The following is a 7,909-nucleotide window of genomic DNA, read 5'->3' as shown; positions in this document are numbered from 1 at the left end:
AAAAAAAAAAAAAAAAAAAAAGAAATTAGACAAACGTGAGCCAATTTTATAAAGAAAGAAGAAAGAAGAAAGAAAGAAAGAAAGAAACTAAATCAATGTAAATGAAACTGATGAAATCAAAACTGACATTGCTGAAATTGAGATATTGGCAACTACTTTGAGAACCTGTACTGTAATTAAGTGGAGAACTCAGAGGGATAGATTTCTAGATATGTATGAATTACCAAAATTGAACCAAGAAGATACAAAAACCCTGAATAATTGAATAACAGGCATGAAATTGAAGCAATAATAATACCAACTAAGAAAAGCCCAAGTCCTTATTGATTTCTTTTTTTGTTTTTTTTTTTTCCGGTACTGGGAATCGAACTCGCGACCTTGGACTTGCCAGGTAGGTGCTGTGATGCTGAGCTGAATCCCCAGCCCCATCCTTATGTATTGATAGCTGAATTGTGCAAGAACTTTGGGAAGATATAAAGCCAGTGCTCATCAAACTTTTTAAATAATTTGCAAGTGAAGGAGTACTCCCAAAATAATTCCCAGAAGCTAGCATTAGCATGATTAGGAAATCAGAAAAGGATCTAATCAAAAAAGAGAACTACAGGCAAATTTCTTTTAATGAACATAGACACAAAAACCCTCAATGAGGTGCTGACAAACAGAGTGCAACTAATCACCAAAAATATCTTACATGAAAACCAAATAGGATTCATTATAGGGATGCTGGAAGGGTTCAACATAGACAAATCAATAAATTCAATACATTACATAAACAGAAACAAAGACAAAAATTACAATATAATCTCAACTGATGCAGAAAAAGTCTTTGACCAAATCCAATACCCAATTATGACTTAAAAAAAAAACAGAAGAAAATAGGCATCAAAGGACTTTAGCTCAATCTGATAAAAACCATTTATGATGAACCAATGGCCAATGTCATATTAAATGGGAAAAAGCTTTCCCTCTGAAATCAGAAACAAGACAAGGATATTCACTGTCACCATTCCTGTCCAAAATTGTTCTTGAAACGTTACTCAGATAAATTACACAAGAGATATAAGTAAAAGGGTTATGTACAGGAATAGAAGTCAAACGTTCATTACTTCCAAATGATATGAACCTCTGTAAATTATTTGACAAGATCAAAAAAATCCTGCCATGACTCCTAGAATTAATAACCAAATTTAATAGTGTAGCAGGACACAAAAATAAACACACAAAAATCAGTAGTGTTTCTATAAACTGATAATGAGCTCACCCAGAAAGAAATTAGAACATTGCCATTCAAAATATCAAGAAAAATTAAATATTTATGAGTTAACCTAACCAAAGAAGTGAAAGACCTCAATAATGAAAAGTCCATTACAATTATGATGCCCCCTGTTCCTGGATAGGCAGAACCAAGATTTTCAAAGTGGCCATTCTTCCAAAATTGACATACAGTTTTAATGCAATCCCAGTCAAAATACCAATAATATTCCTCATATAACTAGAGCAAACAATTCTAAAGTTTATATAAAACAAGAAGAGACCCAGAATAGCAAAAGCAATCCTGGGTAAAAAGAGCAACGTAGGAGGTATCACAGTCTTGGATTTTAAGCTGTATCACAATGTTACAGTGATAAAACAGCATGGTATTGGCAGAAATGTGGATCAATGGAACAGAATAGAGGATTCGAAACAACTTCAGTGTTATGGTGTATATTTAGATGTTCCCCCAAATCCTCATGCACTCATAGGTGGGGCTGTTGAGGGTAACTTTGTCATGGGTGTGTGTGTGTGTGAGATGCTGGATTATTCTGCTGATGAGTTTATAGCTGGGTGTGATGCTGTAAGGTAAGCCTGGTAGGCAGTGGTGGGTCACTATGAGCATGTCCATGGAGATGTACATATCGCTTGAGCATGCAGTACTTCCCGTCTGTCATGCCACTGATTATTTCCCCTCTACCACACCATCCTGCCTTGGAGCCAGCCAACTATTAACTGAAAGCTCCAGATGGTTCGGCTAAAATAAACCTTACCTCCTTTACCTTGTGGGTATCAGGTATTTTGTCCTCACCATAAACAGTAAGTATGACACTCAGGCACATGCAGTTTTATGGTGTTTCAAAACGTACTCTGGAGGAAAGATAGCCTCTTTAACAAATGGTGCTGAGAAAGCTGGCTAGCCACATGCAGCAGACTGAATCTAGACCCTTATATTTCATCAAGTACTAAATAAAAATAAAAAGGGATCAAAAGTCTAAATGTTAAAACAGAAACATTTAATCTGCTGAAAGAGAAAGAGGTAATACTTTTGAAGACGCTGGTATAAGTAAGCACTTTCTGAATAGAACTCTGATGGCACAAGAAATACTACCTAGAAGAAACAAATAGGATCATATCAAATTCAAAAGCTTCCACACAGCTAAAGAAACAACTGACATAGAAAAGAGACAATGTACAGAATGGGAACAGTATTTCCAACTATTCCTCAGACAGAAGACTAATATTTAGAATATACAAAGAATTTAAAGAAACAAGACCCTTCCAAATAAAAGATCCAATGAAAACATGGTCAACTGAAATGAATAGACCCTTGTCAGAAGAAATACAAAAGGCCAGTATATGAAAAAAATGTTCGCTATCACTAGCCATTAGAGAAATGCAAGTTAAAACAACAATAAGATTTTATCTTATTCCAGAAAGAATGATGATCATCAAGAAATCAAATAATAACATATGCCGGCAATGCTGCTGGTTAAAAGGATTCCTTCCACATTGTTGGTGGGAATACAAACTAGTAGGACCATTATGGTAATCAGGATGGCAATTCCTCAAAACATTAAAAATAGAAATTCCATTTGATCCAGTTATTCCTCTCCTAGATATGTTCCTGAAAGAGTTAAAAGTATCACATTATAGGAATACATGCATATATGTCCATTTATAGCAGCACAACTCATGATAGTTAAATTTTGGAAGGAGCCTGTATATCCATTAACAAATGAATGGTTATATAAATTGTGATATTTATACACAATGGAGTAATACTCTGCCATAAAGAAAAATAAAATTTTGCATTTGTAGGAAAATGGATACACCCATATAACATATTGTTAAGTGAAACAAGTCAGACACACAAGCTTGAATATTATATAGGTGGTTTTTCTTATATGAGTAAACCAAAAGTACGAATAAAGAACAAAGTTAGAGATAAATGAATTAGGTCTTTTGCAAAAAGGTAAGGGATCAAGGTACGGAGGGAGGAGAGAGGGTAAGGGAAAGAGATGGATATAAAGAATTAAGATGTGTTATGCACTCATACTGGTTTCCCACTCCTCATGAGGAATGTAATAATTATGTGTTGCAAACATACTAATAAAAAATAAAATGAAAGTTTTAATTAAAAATACATACTGGATCCTACTAAAGAAAATATTCATATCTGAGAAATATTCTTATGATGAAAGATTAAATTCAGAACTTTCTACAAATATTTGAAGGTATATGTGGTATTCTTATAGATGTATAATTTTCTTTTCATCCACTCTGTTATTAACTACTATTAAATGATAGGGAGAGCAACACTGAAATATCTATCTGTGTAAGATTCTCAGTTTTAGCCTCTTGATCTTATCTGTCATTGAAACAGATTACATTCTTCATTTGTGTGGAAATATAGAGACCTTTAATATATTATAGTTGCTACACAATTAAGCATGACAGACTGTCCAACTCATATCTTTTGAATGCTAAGGCTGTTTCCTGTCTTGCAGAAACTCAATAGGTTTCTACAGTACTTCATATGATAAAAATATAATGTATCTCCTCAGTCACCATTATATCTCATAGTTATTTGTGATCCACTTCCATAAAATGGAAAATAAAAAGAATTATCTCAAATTTAATGTATCATCTTTAGTGTAATTTATAATGTATACTAACTGCAATTTATAGTTCAGCTAATATTTCTGTGTTGTTTAGAATCAATGCATTAACTTACATTGTACTGAAGCTATTTCAAAACTTTTCTTATTTATAACTGTTCAAAAATTTAATCTCCAAATCACATTTACTAATTAATTTTTATGGTTCTGTATAGTTTAGAGCCACCTGTGTTGTTAAAAATGCAACTTAGACAACTATTTATATGAACAAGATTTCAAATTGCACATATATTGAAGGGCCTGACATTTTAGCAATATTTGTGTATCTGTCCAATTGTAATAAAATTTATTTTTTTCTGTATTAGTCAGCTTTCTATTGTCGTGACAAAATACTTGAGAAAATCAACTTAAAAGGAAGAAAGTTTTATCTTGGCTCACTCCTTAAGAAGGTCAATCCATGGTCACTTGGACTCTTCTTTTGGGGCCTTTACAAAGCATCTCATTAGTGGGGAGCTTGTGGCAGAGTAAAGCTGATGACTTCAGGGTAATCAGGGAGCAAAAAGACAGAGAAAGTCCTGGGACCCAGTATCCCCCTCAGAGGCACACTGACAGTGGCCCGACTTCTTCCCAATCAGCTTCACCTCCTAGAGTTCCCATCGCTTCCCAATAGCACTACAGGCTGGCAATTATGCCTTTACCACTTGGGCTTTGGGGGATATTTAAGATTCAGACCTCAATATTCTCTTTATTTGTTTTCAGAATTGCTTGAATAACATGGTTCTACAGTGTCACTGGAAAATGGCAGTAGATCTATCTTGTTTAATGAGAGTCTCTACATATTTTTATGTAAATATCTTAGATGTGGTGTCTTACTAATATTTCAATAAATGCATGTGGATCTTTATACTTAGCCATTCAATGAGTTGTTTTACAAGAAGTTCATTTATGTTTTGATTTAGGTGGCTTTTAAATTCAATACACTTTTTGAAAATCATTCTTTTGGTTTGAGCTTGCCTTTTACGATTTCAAGATTAATATTCTTAGGACTTTCATGGTTTCATTGACTTATTAGCTAACACACCTTTTCAAATAATAGACTGTTACTTTAGCATAAGTTATGCCTATAAAAAGGAAATTGCTACACAAAAGATCATAATTTGAAGTGAAACTCATGCAACATTTTGATTTTCATTTCTTGGTAATTTTACTTATGCCAGTTCATTCACATTACAGTTGCCATCAGGATGGGTTTGTCTTCCCTTAATAAAATTGTTCAGTGAAGTTTGTTTCTATCTGCAAACTGGAATTAAAATTTCAGTTCTGTAATATAGCTAATGATGTTTTCAAAAGAGAAATAATTAAAATTAAGACTATTGTAAGAATAGAATGTTGCATGCTTATTTTGATACTTTCTAAGATTAGTAAACACTTTGGTGGGACAGATGACAAAGTGCTCCAAAGAGTATCCTTCATGAAATCCTTTGTGAAGGACTTGTAGGTAGCTGGTCTTGCATGGGACTCACTGGAAAAAGATGACAAGGCCCATGCTGTTTCAGTGACATGAGTTGGACACGTGAATGGCTATAAAAGTATTCAAATGTTCACTCTCACTCTCACATTCTACAGTTATCTTGTAATGGATCACAAATAGCTGTGGATTCTCATTAGTCCAAGAACAACATCTTGCATAGCAGTGAAATAGATTTCTACCCAAAGGCCTTATGATACCATTGTAAATTCTCTAATATTTTCTGAAAGATGCTGGACTGATAAACTCTTCATTCAGACACTAGGATTAGGAATTAGATTTATTTATGGTTATCAAAACAAAACAACAAAATAATGTAACGTAGAGAAAAGCTCAGCTATGTTCTCGTATGAAAGGAACCTAAAGTGGGGTGGGGAGTATATTCAGTAATTTTTCCTTCAAGGATCCAGGATTCTTCTATCTGTTGTTTGTCTGTACATGGCTTTCTTTCTGAACGTATTTAATGGTCCATGATAACCATTATATCCTTCCAGATAGCTGAAAGGAGGGGATTTGAGTGGTTAGAGCAAACCACATTTTAAGGCACTTCCTGAAAATTGCATGCATTGTTTCTATATTTTATTGACAAAAGCTTTAGTTGCAAAGCCATACTAAGTTGAAAGAGATGTTTTTAAATTTAATAAAATCTGCTATGATTGTCCAAACTTTGGTGTTCTATTATGACAGGAAGAAGAAGAATGGATTCTTGTGGGGTGGTTATCTTACTGTATCAGACACAGTGATACCTTCAGAAAATTGGTATGTTGAGTATAAATGCATGTCAGAATTCATTAGCCAAGGAGAAATGTTATAAGTTTTAAGTGATGCACACACACACACACACACACACAGATAGAATAATGTGCCCTTTTAGTGATGGATCCTGTAAAGATTTATCCAATTTGAATATTATAACTGACTTGCAACTTGGCATGAACACATACACATTGTATGCAGATTTCCAGTCCAGATGCTAGATAGGCATAAATGTTTTTTAAATGAAAACATATACAACTGGCAGGAACACTCATAGGTGAGGTTGAAAACCTTCAATAGGTTCTGACAAGTGACAGGAACATGACAATGGACAGAGCAGTGACTGTCATGAAAGAGCTTAAGAAAAGAGCAAGCAGAAAAGAGCAGCACGGAATGCAACTGGCTTTGAAAGACACAGTCAGAGCAATTTCACAGCAAGATAAAACTCCCCATTAGAATCAGAAGCAGCTGATGCCTGTAAAAATGTTATATCCTGTAGAACTTGTTCTGATTAGCTCAAATATACAGACTGATATTGGACTCGTGAACATGAAACTGCCAACTTTTTCCCCCTAGTGAAGCTCCTCAAATCTAGCGAGACCCATTACTGGAGAAATGCCAGGCCTGAGGAATCCTGGAATGAAGGCTCTCTGTAGCTCCACACTGCAAGAGATTTTCTCTCTGCATAAGGAAGCAGAAACTATGAAATGAAGGCTTTTATTCCCTAACCATTAATGGGTGCATTTTTATTAGCAGAAGTTAATCTATCAGAAAATGTGTCCCCTTGGTTGGGTTGAGAAGTTAGAATCAAGGGACTTTTAAAATGTGTGCATGTGGGAAGATATGTACAACCTCAGCAATATGACTGTTTATTTTAGTTCATGTTTATTTCCTTTTGGGCAAGACATTGCTGCTAAGGTCTGTGATTCAGATTTCTGTATCAAAACAAAAAGCAGCAGCTTCCTTCACATATATCTCATTATTGAGTTTCCTCAAGGAAAGATCCCCCAGGGGTTGTAAATAAAGAGGTGCAGAGGGGTTTGAAGGAAGGGAGGGGGATGGGAAGAAGGAAGGAAGTTACATCATATATAGGTACAAACGCTCTATGATGAATGTGATCATTATGTATATCTAAACTGCACCAATAAATAAAAAGAAAAAATTTTGTTTTTCATATATCTTATTTCTTTCAAAGGTTTAATTCTATTTTCACTTAAATCTGCCTCAATATTATGGAGTCATATATTCATGGGATTATCTAATAGTTCATTTACAAAGCCCTTTTTAGTAATTTTAAATCAAATTCATTAGATTTCTCTTTGGTAGTTTTGGGGTAACTGATTTTTACTTCTGCCTCAGAATTTCTATCAGTTCAGGTACTAGGTTATTCATGGACACAAGTGTTGGTTTCCACTCCCTAACCCACCCCTGGATTGTAATGTCCTTGAGAACATCACTGTCATATTCATATTCCTTAATTTACTATGGGGTAGGGGCTCAATCTGACTGGCCAATTGTCGTTCATTTGTGGAAACTTTATCGCACCCACACCCCATGAACTGTACTTAGAATAGGTCCTCTAAGAAGGTAATTGAGGTTAAATGGGGTCATGAAGGTGGGGCCTAATCCAGTAAGACTGGTGTCCTTGTAAAAGGAGGAAGAGATGATAGAGTCCCCTTGTAACTTTCTTTTTGTATGCATAGAGAGGTCACCTGAAGATGGTAAGAAAGCTGTTTGCAACCTAGGGAGGAAA

The sequence above is a fragment of the Chinchilla lanigera genome, unplaced genomic scaffold (genome assembly GCF_000276665.1).
Source record: "Chinchilla lanigera isolate Chin_1 unplaced genomic scaffold, ChiLan1.0 scaffold00015, whole genome shotgun sequence".
Classification (NCBI taxonomy): domain Eukaryota; kingdom Metazoa; phylum Chordata; class Mammalia; order Rodentia; family Chinchillidae; genus Chinchilla; species Chinchilla lanigera.
Note: the sequence above shows the minus strand (reverse complement) of the source record.